Source organism: Lycium barbarum, chromosome 5, assembly GCF_019175385.1.
Source record: "Lycium barbarum isolate Lr01 chromosome 5, ASM1917538v2, whole genome shotgun sequence".
In the NCBI taxonomy this organism is placed as follows: domain Eukaryota; kingdom Viridiplantae; phylum Streptophyta; class Magnoliopsida; order Solanales; family Solanaceae; genus Lycium; species Lycium barbarum.
The window spans coordinates 113,023,177-113,038,180 of record NC_083341.1 but is presented as its reverse complement, the minus strand read 5'-3'; positions in this window follow the sequence as shown (position 1 = coordinate 113,038,180).

The window sequence follows — 15,004 nt, the reverse complement described above, 5'->3', positions numbered from 1 at the left end:
AATATAGCTCAGCTTATAGCAGGATAAAAATGGCAAGTAGAATGCAGGTCATAGTTTGAAAATTATCTAAGTATCCAGGTTCTCAATTTCTAAGTTAGGGTTCAACTTCAAGTGCTGGAAATGATTTAGCAAATAACATGTCTTAATGGGAACTCCACACGTGATAGCTAATCTCAACTGACTCTCAAAATTATGCAAGAGGACAAAGGATATATATATGTCAAACTAATGAGAATGATGTATAGGATCTAATCAAAGCAATACAAGGCTTAAGACAAGTTCTCAATCAGCACAAAAAGGGTCTCAAATAGCACTAATAGGGGCATGACACTCACTCAGGCCAAGAGATAAGCTCAAAGTATGACCAAATTCATACACTCAGCACACAAGCATATATATAATAAGTTTAGGAGGATAGACAGTATCTAGGATCCGTTTTTAAACAAACCAAAGGCCTCAAGATTTCACATATAGAATACGACACTCACATCAACATATTAGGCCTAGTTTCATGCTCAAACAGACACATAGGAGCAAATAGGTGGCAAGAAACTCAAGTTACACAATGATAGCAGGAAGAGAAGTATAGACATCAACTTAGCCTTTTAACTTTGCTTTAGCCTTTTCTGATCATCCTAATTAGCCTAGGTGAACAAGATACACAAGAGAGATTCTAAACAGTAAAACAGGCACAAAGAACAAAATATAGCAAGTACTACTAGACCCTCTAAACAAGTAAACTCAAATGAAGAAACCAGTCACATGATTCACCAAAGCAAAACAGGTCCAACAGTATACCAGTCACCCCATCCCTCTCTTATTTTCAATTTTAGTGTCAAAACAACAAGTTTCAAAATGCTGGTACCTCCTCTTTTAACAGTTTGCCAGTCAAATTCCATATGCACATAAAGAGTGAACCAATCTAAAGTTTAACAAACAAGCCACGACCTCTTTCAAGCTCTTTCATTAAACAAGTAACCAAGTTATAGCCTCAAAATTCATTTGACTAGGTTAAGAAAACCATTTTATCTCCACAAAGTTCAAGTCGGATGGAATAGAAAATAAATTCAACAAGTAGGTTTAAGAGACACAAATTCAAATCCTCACATCTTAACACAACTAGTTAAACCTAAACAGAGGAAAACATGAATCATTCTAAAAGGTTTTAAAACATGACAAGCCCTTTTTCTTTCCAAAATAGCACAGGGAATTCAAAACACATCCTGCCAGGTGTAAACAAGAACAATAAGCATCCAGGACCACTTTTGAGACCAGGTTTCACTGAAGGGGGTATATCAAAAGCCCTTTTAAACTGGTTTACAGGCAATGAACATATAGAAAGCAACAAGGCAAGTTCTCAAATCCATCTTTTAAATTTTAAAACAGCCCTAAGAGGCTAACAAGAGATCAAACAAACAGAATACAAACAAAAATTTTGGAAAGAACCATTTTTTATCTCAGTTTTGCCTTGAAAGCTTTAAAAACAGGAAACACAACATGACCAGTACCAAATAGGGGACAGGGCATCAAGATTTCAATTCTTGATACAACACAGAATTTTAGCAAAAGCAATGTCTAAGCCACAACAAGTTGTGAACCTCATTTGAAACCATTTTGAACAAGAAATCCTTTAAACAAGCAAACACACAATGATCCATGTCTTAACCTCAAACAACCAAATAATACACCTCAAACCTCGAGTAACTAATGGAATAGTAACTCCAATCATAAACAGATCCCCTTTTGTCATCTTAAAACTACTTCAAGACATCAAATCCTTTAAAACATCAAGACACCAACTAACAAACATCTCAAAACCTTGAAACAACTTAAACATCTTAGAGCCAAAAGAGAATTCTGTAAAAATAGTAAGCATGAACACAATATAGGTTTTTTTTTTTTTTGCTCAAACATCCATTTTCAAAGTTCTAAGATATATTAAACAACATCATAAAACACTCAAACTAACTCCACATCCTTATTTCACACTTTTGTTTTTTGCTCAAACATCCATTTTCAAAGTTCTAAGATATATTAAACAACATCATAAAACACTCAAACTAACTCCACATCCTTATTTCACACATCAAAGCAGTTTCAAAAGCTAAATGGCATAATATGATTTAAGTAACACAACTAATAATATAAGCTGAAAATAGAGTAAACTAAGTTGGAATAGGAGTGTTACCTTTTTGTAGGGCAACCAAAAGATCAAAATGGGGGGATTGAGTCAACTTTCAAACACCAAACACTTGAAGACCTTGTAAAAACAACCTTTTCTTCTTAAATCTTTATTTAATATGTGTATATTAGAATAGTATAAGTAGGTATATCTTATAGTATTCTTTAAAGTAGTGGTCTCTTTGTAATGTCTAGGTAATATATATAGTATATATTTTGGTTTTTCAGTGTATATGAGTAGTAGGAGGATTGTATATTTCTTGAATGCTTTAGAAAATTTTGGCCAAAGGTCCGAATGCCTAAAAAATGGCACAATTGCCTTCTATTTATAGCAAACAATTAGGGCTTTAGGGACAAAAATGGGAATGTCTTTCATCCAAACAAATTTCCCCCAAAAATACCATAATTTCCATCTCACCCAAAAAAAAAAAATCGAGAAAGGACCAGATTATATCTAACAGAAATGTACTAACTTATCCTATATTCAACAATTTTGAACAAAAATCAGATAATATCCAACGATAGTACCAGAAATTACATACAAAATATCCAATAAATCCCTAAATACTAGGATAGTACAGTGAGTCACACATTTAACCAAAAAGTAGTACAACCAACGTTACAATGGTACTAAGTTAGGATAAAATCCCCAAATTTTGTACTCAACCATGAACCATATAGGAAGTTTCCCCTATATTCCCTCATTGAATGCTTATGGTGCACAAGATGGCTAAGGGCTCTAAGCCCCGCCCATGGCAACCATAAGCACAAGCGAACCCGAGAAACATCCTAAACACGATTCAATTTGGGGCGAAAAGTGAAATTCAAAGGAAATTAAACCTGGAAATCACGAGTATTCGTGATTGGGCACAAAAGCCCTCAGGAATTAGGCCAAAAATGGCCGCAAATCACCATGAAAATATCACAGTAGCGAAACCCTAATGAAGAGAACCAAATCGCCTCGAACGAACAAAAAAAGGGTCGAGTAACAAAATGAAAGATGGGGGGGGGGGGGGGGGGTGAAGTTTGTTTTAACAAACTTCATATCCCTTTTTTTTTTTTTAAAAGCTTTCATCCCCTTATTTTTTAAAATAGCATATGAGACCCCTCTCCCTAATTTAAATCAATTAAAACTATATATTATAAATACGCGTATTACTAAGTAAAAATAATTATTTAGGCTAATTAAAATTTTAAAATTCGAATTTTAAAAAATTGATTTCAAAATGAGCCTAATATTGATATAGTTCCGGGCATTATTTAAAAATGCGGTCAAAATGAGCCGTAATTCATACGTCGTCTTAATTAACAATTTTTCTGAGTTAGACGGAGCGGGATAGGCATCTTCTTTTCAAATCACGTTTGTAAAAATAAATAACTTGTAATTTCTTGTAATTGTTAATTTTTATGAAAATAATAATTAAATGTCAAATTTGCAATTTTCCCGGGATTTTTAATTAATTAATCTAATTTTTAAGGGCATCCTTACTCCGTCTTGGACTGGGGAAACTTGAAAATTAAAATATACGTTTTATGAGGTGAAAATTAAGTGTCAACAGACCCTGCGGGGTTCAATCTCCCTATTCCCCAAAGGCGCAGAAGGCCCTTGAGGGCTACTGAGTCAGGGTCTCGAGCTAACCTTGTGGATATTTTCCCAGCTCTAAGCATCGACCCGAATGAAACGAAGTCCATCGTTTTCAGCGTCCCGGAGGACACGCACTTTATGTCTCGCCTAGTTGGATTTGCTAGCTATCTCCGGCCTCTTGTATTCGACGAGGACCAAGAAAAATTAAACCGCTTCTCCTGGCTATGTCTCTTCAATGAGAGCGTGCACTCTGCCAATCAGGTATGTTTAACGCTCCCAATTTAGAGCTCTTTTAATTATATCTTATAGCCCGTGTTTAATTTGAACCTTTCCTCCTTCCCCTTCTTTTATGCAGTCTGTTGTTTTGCAGCATGAGGGCTCCCTTCGGTGTATGAAAGAAAATGCCAAGCTGCGGAGCCAGATCGAAAAAGTTCGGGGCTAGCTGGATGCTCAAGGTTTAGAGAATAAGGAATTCAAGATTCTCTTGCAGCAAAAAGAAAAACATCTACAAGAAGTTGGTGACTCCTCGACTCTTAAGGCCGAGCTCGCTGCTGCCAAGGAGGGTAAACTCCGGGTTGAAAATGATCTGGTGGACATGGCTGGGAAATATACCGTCCTCTTAGTGGATAAGCAGAACCTAGTACTGGAAGGCGAAGTTTCCAGTGAGGTATTCGTGGAGAAGGCGGCTGCCATTACTAATTTGAGGTAGGAGCTTAATTGTTACACCTCGGAAAATTCCCCATTAACGTACAGTGAATAGACTAGCAAAAGGCACTACGTATACGTTGTTTCTATAAGTAAGAAATAGCATTTGAGGATCCTAATCTAGATTCAAAAACATTTGACGTAAGGGAAAAAGGTTTGCCGAGAAAAGGCAAGGCATACGATGTGTAATGGAAAGAAATTACGAGTAGCGAGTTAATGATAATTAAAAGGTGCTTTGGAGAGAGAGTTATAGTGTCCCTTCGATTGTTAATGAAGTGATAAACAAGTGTTAAGAAGGTTCCCTACGGATTGGAGATCAAATGAAGTGACAAGAAAAAGATCAGTGAAAGGATGAGTTATATGGTCGATTATACGGTCCGCATAATGTTATACGGTCCGTATAATGGACCGTAGGATTGTCACAGAATGAAGTTGTGGAGGGGGGTGATTTCACGGTCACTTATAAGGACCGTATAAATTTATACGGACCGTATAATGTGCCGTGAAATCGACACAGAATGGGATGACTACTGGAGCAGTTTCACGGTCACTTATACGGACCGTATAAGTGTCCGTAGAATCTCATCGAGATAGTTTTTAAAAGTTGATATAAGGACTTCACCACATTAATTTCATTTCATTCTTCTTCTACACAACTCAATAATTCTCTAGAACCTTCCACACACTCAATATACACGAAATTATGAGAAATTGATGATCAACTTCATTAAACCAACAAAACTAAGTGTGAGAAACACATCAAAGTCCATCCAAGTCAAGAAATTCCATGGAAAGTGAAACTAGGGTTTTTCTCAAGTGAAGTATTTCCACCCAAATCTTATTCCTACACCATCTAAGGTAAGTTTTATGGTATTTACATGTCATTTAAGGTACTTGAAAAGTTAAAACACATGGATTGTAGAAGATATAGGAAATGGGTCATGAATGAGTGAATAGTGTCATTGTTGAGTAGTAAATTGGGGTGAATTATGAATATTGGTATGTTGTGATTGTAAGTATGTTATGACCAACATATAGAAAATGGAAAAAGTATTATATGTGAGAAAATGCAATAATGAACGATGACCATGATTATGGAGAAATTAGAGTGAAATGGTGAAATGTGGGTAATGTAGATCAATGATGATTGTTGTTTGAGATATTGTGAATGTTGTCATGGATGTTAGGAGTTGATATATGATATGGGGAAAAGTTTTATAAACAAAGGAAATGCTGCCCGATTCTCTTTAGCTTTAGTAAGTACGTTTAAGTAATCGATTAGCTAATGCTCATGCGACTTCTCTTGAAGGTAGAAACGTGGGAATTGAAGGAGAGCAAGCAAGCGATAGATTAGTTAAACGAAAAAGGAAAGTAAGGATAATCCTTTCCTTCTAAGGCATTAATCTTCTTAATTCTCCATGATCATTCTACACGATGGAGACTATGAGTCCATGAATATACAAAGCTACATACGCACATGATTAAGAAAGGAAATACGATACGAGCATGATAGTGATGATGATGAATATAAGTATGAGTAATCCTTGTGTAAAATACGATGTCCATGAAACTAATAATTCTAAGTATGGTTTCATTGATGCTTCTCTTTGCGTACACTCACCTTAAACTGTTAGTTCCTTCAAGGTGAGATATGATGTTGATGATTACTCCATAATATAATCGCAGGCTCCCGACCTTATGTCACCCCGACATAGCCATAATTGCCTCCAAATTCTAGTGTATGTTCTTAATGATAAATGTATAATGATGCTAAGTCATGATACGTCTATGAGATGATCAATAATGTAAGTTTATAACCTACCTATGCTATGTATGAATGGGTTGAGTTACGATGGGTATACGATGATATGATTACACCGTGCCTAGATGGCCGGACATGTCACCGCTAATGCGGGCTGCTATGAATACACCGTGCCTAAATGGTCGGGCATGTCACCGTTAAGACGGGCTGCTATGTATACACCGTGCCTAGAAGGCCGGACATGATCACCACTAGTGGGCGGCATATGATGGTTACCCGGAAGCGGGTTAACGATGAGGATTATGATGTGATGATATATGCGCTGTGATGACATATGTACCATGTTTATATAAATATACGATATATGTATGAGATGTATTCACCTTTGAAACTCATGCAGGTTATACCTTCCTCTTAAGGCTCATGATTCTTCTAGTATGTTTACTTCATTCTTGTCTTACATACTCAGTACAATGTTCGTACTAACGTCCGTTTTCTTTGGATGTTGTGTTCATGCCCATAGGTAGACAGGGAGGTGAGCTTGATCCAGACTCGTAGGAGCTGTCAGCTGACTTGAGAGCACTCCATTGTTCTGGAGGTGCTACTTGGTTCATTCTTTTGTGTGTGTATATATATCTGTGTGTGTGTGTGTGTATTTTGGGCACGACAGGGTCTTGTCCCGTCCATATGTCTAGTACTCTAGTAGAGGCTCGTAGATACACATGTGTGGGTAGTATGGTCTCACGATGGTACGATTGTGTATATATTATTATTTTGATAGCCGAAGGGCTTATGTATATAAAATTATATATGTTTTCCGAATGAAAAATGGTTGTCTTATGATTATGAATATATGAATAGTAAAGAATTGTACAATGACTATGACGAGTAAGGAAATGAGTGGTGCTAGGTGGTTAGCTCCGGGTACCCGTCACGGCCCCTAGTCGGGTCGTGACATTAATGTTGTTAAGGCCGACATAACCAATCTCGTTACTGAGCGCGAATCAAAAAAATGTACTTTAAGGGCGGCCCAGGAGAAGTCCAACAGTCGGGTTAAATCTGTTGAGAACCTTACTGATTAACTCAAGACTACCACCCGAGATCTGAACGAGTTATCTCAGCAGAATGCCGTGCTGACGGGCCAACTACGGCAAGCCTTGTCTGAGCGGGATCGAATCCAGGGTCAAGCTGAAGCTGATGTCAAGGCCGCTAATGACTTTTCTGCTTTGCGAGACGAGCACATGAAGTGGAAAACCTGCATGCTTACTCTCAAAGAGGTTTAGCGAGGCATCGAGGATACAGATGCGAAGATCGTCCAGGCCGAGGAAACTGAGACCCAGACTCAAAAAGCTCTCCTGGGTGAAAGCTCGGAAGATGAGCTTGCTGTTTCTGAGGAGCTCGATTCCTCCGAAGAAGAATAGATAGGCCCTTGGACCAAATATGTATTTTGTTATTCATTTTTTGTAATTTCGTCAAGGTCAGTATCTAGCCTTATAGATATGTTATGAAAGTGTTTGTTTGAACGGTGTTTTTCAAGTCATTTTTTTACGCTTAAAAATTTGTTATTCAATGTCTCCTTGTAAGAAAGATTCTGACCAATATCTCGTTCTAATATGAGTTAGGCTTGACCTCGGATAATATATTGTATGGGTTCGTTATTTCAAGTGAAACACTCTTAAAAGATAAGCTAAGCTTATGCACCAAGATTTCATCTGTTGGTGACTATGTATATAGGCCTTATTTTATGCTTGTGAATTCGGACGTCTCCAAATCACTTTGGGCATGTGGTTGATATTTCCACCCTTTTAGACTTAGTGTTTTGAGTCTTTTTCTTCAGGCTTAGTTTACTTAAAAATTTTAACGCCTTCGTGTGCAGGTCGGGCTCAATTCACTTAGCATTTCTAAAGCCAAGCCTTTATTTTGTTCATCAATTATTGACAACAGTCCCTAGTTCAGGGCTCCTGGTGAACTTAGAGGTAAGAAAGACTTATGAATGCAAAGTGAATATTCGTGCAGTAGTATTTTATGTTGACATATGCAAAGTTTGAACCGGAGTGTTCTTCTCATTTCACAAACTTTTATGGTACAACTACGGAGGACATTCGATTCGCTTCTGCCGCAGTGAATAAACTAACTAGGCATGATTCATTCGGTCGTTTGGCCCTTACAATAAATCCTATTGCAGAAATTTCAAAAATACAATCGACTCGGCCTCATTGGGCTATGTGATAGTCCCCTAGAGTTTGTGTTAGAAGTATGAGAAGGGAAACACTATCATTGATAGAGGGCAATCCCCAGTCCCAGCACTTGGCTATTCTTCGGCATTAAAGTAACACGTTGTATGTTATTGCCTCATTAAAAACCTTCTCGGAAAACCCGCTTTGGGACAAAATTGAGCTAAGGGAAAAAGAGTGCAACACATGTACAACTGCTTATCTCAGACCATTACCCCACTTACCGCGACTTCAAACACCACCAAATACAGGTATAGCTACTCGTCTGTCTTTAGAGTGTGCAACAGAGGTGGGCTAGACAAGTACCGTTTCAACTTTTCTAGGGCTAGCTGACACTCTGGTATCCATAAGAAGTCATTCTTTTTTAGCAACGAGAAAACCGGTGGCTTTTATCCGAGGACCGAGAAATGAATCTGTTTAGGACCACAATCTTTCTGGTCAACCTCTGTACGCCTTTCACATCCTCGACCACTCGGATATCATCAATGGCCTTGATTTTATCTAGGGTAATTTCGATTCTTCGATTCAACACCATGAAGCCCAAGAATTTACCCGAACCTTCTCTGGAGGCGCATTTCTTCGAGTTCATCTTCATATTATATTTGCGCAGTATGACATCAGCCCCTGACCTTCACACAGAAAGGGTTTCTTATGGAGGTGACTTTGACGTCAGCCCATCTTCATAACCAGACAACCCTCCGGAAACCAAAGAAAGCCAAGACTGATAGGGATCGGGCTTCATCATCCATTACTGGAGGACATTTCTGTTGATTTATTTTTTATGCACTGTCTTTACTTTATATTTTGTACCTCTGCGGGGAAGAATATTATTATTAATGATTTTGGGGGCAATGGTTTGATTCAAATGGCATATTTATGTTTCAAACGATTAGTATGCTTAAGAATGCACATAGTATAATCTTATGAACTACTTTGTGTGAATTTATTTACTTCCATATGTTTTGCTTAAATGCTCAATTGGTCTCGAGTACTGTCCACTCACCCAAAGGAAAACCAATGAACAAAAATGCCCGCACTAAGCATGACGATTTTCTCAGAATCTGAAAATGAACAACAAGACAGCACCTGAGCTCGAGGTCATGAGGAAGAATGAGGTTTCGCTACGTCAAAAGGTTCAAGATCTCAAAAAGCAGATTCGGACAGTAAAAGCCAAGATTAAGGAGGCGGATGAGTTGTTGGATTCGGTAGAAAGCTCGCTTGGAAAACCTGTTGAAGCCCCAAGAGAAAATATCCTGGACAAAGAAAAAAGGAATTCTTCCCGAGTACATCCCGATAATGGAAGAGTTCGAGAAATACGAAATGGAGTCGAACCCACAGGAGCCCACTTGACCATCAAAGGGGGCTACCTCCGCTGCACCCTTAAGCATAAAAAGGGAAGAAACCTATGCTGCACCGTCGAGTTCTAAAGGGGAAGGAGCTTCTGCTGCATTACCGAACCGTAGCGAGGAGCCCATGGAACAAATAGAGTATGCTAGACCAGCTTCACCCGAATGGTGTGTGCTATTACAGTCAAGGCATTGGATTGTCCCTAGCAAGTCTCGCCAAAGCAGGTTACGAATGAGGAGATAATGATTAAGTTCCGAAGCAAAGGAATAGTCAGTGTTATCTTCGAGAGGTTGCCGTCTTGCCCTTCGGTCTTCACACATAAGAGATGCCCTTATCACCAAGATCAGGCAGGGTATACCCTCAATGAATGCTTAGCCTTCAAAAGGAGACTCATCAGGTTGATAGATGAGAAAAGCATCACCAAGATATGGGGGCCACATTCACTATTGGTCCATGAAATCATCATCCCAACTAAAGGGATTACCTGAAACACTCGTATTTGGCGTTACAATTTCACAGTATTCAGGGACTCTTATGACAGCATCTTCTAGAAATTGGTCTGTATTGGGAAAATTAGCCCCATCAGAATCATAAGGGCCCAAACCGAAGGAGTTGGCCATCGCAAAATGTGTCTGTATCATTCTGGAGCTTTAGGGCATGCCATAGAACAATACGATGCGTTCAAGTTTGAGTTAGAAAATTTGGTCCAAAAGAGCACCCTTTGGTTTGTGCCCCCTTCTCAGTATTAGGATTTGGGAGCCTTAGGGCCAGGAAAGGTTGAACGGACAAACAACCTATATTGACCTCAAATAAAGGTCGTTTTTGGGTAGTTTTAGGGGGATCCCATTTTTTGTATTTAACACGGATTTGTCCCCCCCCCCTATTTTGTGTAAACAGAACTGTGCCGACCTGATGTCCCAATAAGCGATACGCAGAAAGCCTCTCTTAGGCCTAGTCGCGGGTAAGTTTAAGTTTATATTTATGTAGACCGAACTATGGAAGGGCCTGACTTCCCGCGGAGGGATACATAGGTAGTCTACGTAAGACTCGGTCCCTATAAATTATAAATATTATATCCCTTCACTCAGATAAAATTCAAGTACCCAAACTCGGTATAAGAGATCAATTGAGCATTCAAATCAAACATATGACCATTTATGTGCTAAATGTTAAACCGCCATTTACGTGCGATATCTTGCTTTTCTTTCCATTATCTGACGGAACTAACTTCGTTTGCCATTGAGTTATTCTTTTCTTATAGAAAGAGGAGTTGATTCGTGTTCACACTGGCATACTGCACAAGCTCCAAAGCTGCAATAACATCCTTATCCCTGCAAGATAAAGGCAAAGAAAAGATGACTGGTACTTTGGAGAACGAGATTGCCCCTACTGACATTACTCTTAGAGAATTGCCCCTACGCGAACTGCCTGAATCATCACCTACTGAGGACGTCATAAAAATGATGTTTGAAAAAATCGCCTATCTTCAAGAAGAAGTAGCGCGGAAAAAGCTACTAATGCAGCTCGAGAGGCTCCTGCTGAAGAAAGAAGGCCTCCGCTATTTTTTCCATCTCTGAATTCACCATTGCCATATCACTTCCCCACTAGGTCCGTTACGACCACCATTCCATTTACCCTAATCGATGGACACATTGGTTCTTCGAGCCACATCTTACCACCACTTAACACCAACTAAATTCCCGGGACCGCCCACTTTATTCTCTCTTACCTAACGCCACAAAATACCCACCCTGGCATCACTATACAACCAAGAATCACCTCACTACCAACTGACAAAAGCACCCCTATTACCCGAATTCGCCCTGCTGTTTCTTTTCACATACCTATCACACTAGGTATTTTCTCGCCTGATTAAGAAATTGACCATTATAAGCAGATGGAAAAGGCATGGAAGGTCGAACAGGAAAAACAGGAAGAAAGGCTTGAGCAGAAGATGACTGCAATGTTGGAACGATTTATGAGGATTACCCTCACTGGCACAGGTCTAAGCTATGACGATTTGTGCATGCATCCCAATTTGAATTTATTCGAAGGCTTTAAAGTACCCCTCTTTGAATTATTTAACCGAACGAGAAATCCTAAAGCGCATTTGCGGGCATATAGCCACCAATTGGTTAGGGTCCGGGACAATCAAGCGCTCATTATGAGATTGTTCAGCCGGAGTTTGACAAGAGAGGCCTCAGAATGGTTCACGACGCAAGATATACGCCGTGGGGTCACATGGGAAGACATGGCTGCTTTTATGGAAAGATTCCGCTTTAATATGGAGATGGTGCCAGATAGATATTATTTGGAGAAAGTGAAACAGAAATCCACCGAGAACTTCCACGAATACGCAAGCAGGTGGAGAACGGAGGCTGCCCGAGTACAACCTCCTATGGGTGAAGAAGAACTAGTGTCGGCGTTTATCCGTTCACAAGAAATAGACTTCTATGATAGAATGCTTTCAATGGCGGGGAGACCTTTCTCTGAATTTGTAAAAATGGGCGAGGCCGTAGAAGACGGTCTCAAAACTGGCCGAATCGTAAGCATGACTAGAAAACCCGCTGGGTCAGGCTCTACTGGGTTCGCACACAAGAAGAAAAAAAATGTGGCTAGCATATCCCACACCCCTAAGCCCAAAAGAAGGGAAGATTTTCTTGTGGAAGCATATGCTTCACCTCCTCCAAATACCTACGTACCCACCCCTTACAATACCGTGCCCGTATATTACGCGCAACTGACAGTCCAATCACCACCCCAAAACTACCAAGCTTCACCAAATGTCTTTCAATCACCACCCCAAAACTACCAAGCTTCACCAAATGCCTTCCAATCATCTCCCCCAATTACCAAACTCCCCCACCCATTTATCGTACCCCACAAAATAACCAACCCAATACCCACCAGAATCAACCCCCACCAAATGCCTATAATGCACCACGTCCCAATTTTGAGAAGAAACTACCTCAGGTATTCACTCCGCTGATGGAATCTCGGACTGATTTGTTCAAAATGTTAAGTGCGGCTAGGATGATTCAAGTGCTCCCGCCAAAGGCCATCGATCCAAAGAACCGATTTTACCGAGCCGACCAAACATGTGCCTATCACTCCAATGGCATAGGATATAGTACTGAGGATTGCATTATCCTCAAGTACAAGATACAGGATTTGATTGACCGGAAAGAAATTGTACTCCAAACGGCCCCTCCAAATATGAACACCAATCTTTTGCAAAACCACAGCTATAACGTGATTCACATGATTGAGAGAGAAGAAGACTGGGTCGCAGAAAAGCCCACAATCCGCGATTCCGTGAAAGAACTTGAACGCACAGTAGCGTCACTGCCTTTCCAAGAACGCCCGCAATTCAAGTTATTAATCCCTGCACCGGTAACAACACATATTGCTCAGGTGACTCCAGCGCCACCTCACAAAGAGTTTGTAGTCCGAGTTGCCATCGCACATGGTATCACAAGATCAGGGAGATGTATACTCCTGAACACCTAGCCCAAGAGGCACCCCGAAGGGAGGGTAATCAGAAAAGGGCTATCACTGAAGGTGAAGCCGGGGATTTTTGGCAACGAATGCAACCAAAAGAATACTCCATTTTTTAGCATTTAAAGAAAACGTCGGCCCAAATATCAGTGCTGGCATTGCTGAAAAGTTCACCCCAACACCAGCTGGCTCTAATGAAGGTGTTGGAGGAAGCTCATGTCCCAGCTGGAACAAACAGTGAAAACCTGACCAAAATAGTTGCCCATGTTATGAAGGAACATCAAATTGCCTTCACAGAGAAAGAGTTGCCCATGGAAGACATAAATCACAACAAAGTGTTGCACATCACTATCATGTGTCACAACAAAGTGGTAACCCGAGTATTAATTGACAATGGAGCGGGACTTAACATTTACCCCGAATCTACTTTAACTCAGCTAGGGTATGACCTTAGAAAGGTTCTTCAAAGCCAAACAAACATAAAAGCATTTGACGGAGGACGTTGTGACGCCACTGGAGTAGTTGATTTGGATATTCAAATAGGACCTGCCGAGTTCACCACGGTATTCCAAGTCATGGAAATACCCGCCAATTACAATTTGCTTCTGGGAAAACCATGGATATATATAGCAGAGGTGGCACCATCCTCGCTCCATCAATCTATAAAATTTGTTTGGGAAGGAGAAGAGGTGGTGATCTACAGAGAAGCCAGCATGCACAATTATCTAGCCAATTCTGTACCTGTCATTGAAGTCGCACCCAAAGGAACGGATTTCCATATCGTGGAGTTAGTGGGAGCAGCCCACAAGATAGACTCCATGGAAATTCCCATGCCATCGGTTTATAAAATGATTGCTTCTACCATGGTTCGAAACGGTTTTGAACCCGGAAAAGGTTTAGGGAAGAATCTGCACGGCTTCACTGAGCCCATTTCTATCCTCCAAGATAATTTTCGCTTTGGGCTTGGCTACATCCCAATAGAGGAAGAGACGCCTACCAAGAAGAAATAAGAGGTTGCAGGTCTCTGCAAACCCATTCCAAATCCGCACCAGTCATTTCCCCACAGAATGCCTATGGACATTGAAGAAGGGACAGAGATGCTATTCCAAGAGGAAGATTGTTCCGTGATTCTAGAAGAATGTGCTGAAGTACCCAGCACCAGAGGGGCAGAATTGGGAGAGCAACTGTCCAATTGGATCTCTACCCCGCTACTGGCTCTTCGGTATAGAAAGATGAATTTATTTTTGAAAATGGGGAGAATCGGTCGAGGCCCGATTACTCACCCTCTTTGTCACTTACATACCTCGTAATGTTTTCAAAAACGGAATTGGCTTGACCCAAGCCAGGACCACAGTTTGTACTTCTAAATATTTTTAATGAATGAAAGTCTCGGTTTATCAAAACTGTTTTATTTGTTACATGCATGTTTTATACTAACATATTTTGCCTTGAATTTCTTTTCAGCAATAAAAATAATAAAGCAACCTTAAATGTCATGACATGCCGCGAAACGAATGAGTCGAGCAGCATCGAGGAAGAAGAATATAAGGAATGCGATGAGACCACAATGCCACCCGAGGGTCTCACAGAGGAAGTAGAACAATTCAAGAATGAACAAAAGTCGAATTTGGATGAAACAGAAACCATAAATCTAGGTGATGAAGAGGATGTCAAGGAAACAATGATAAGCGC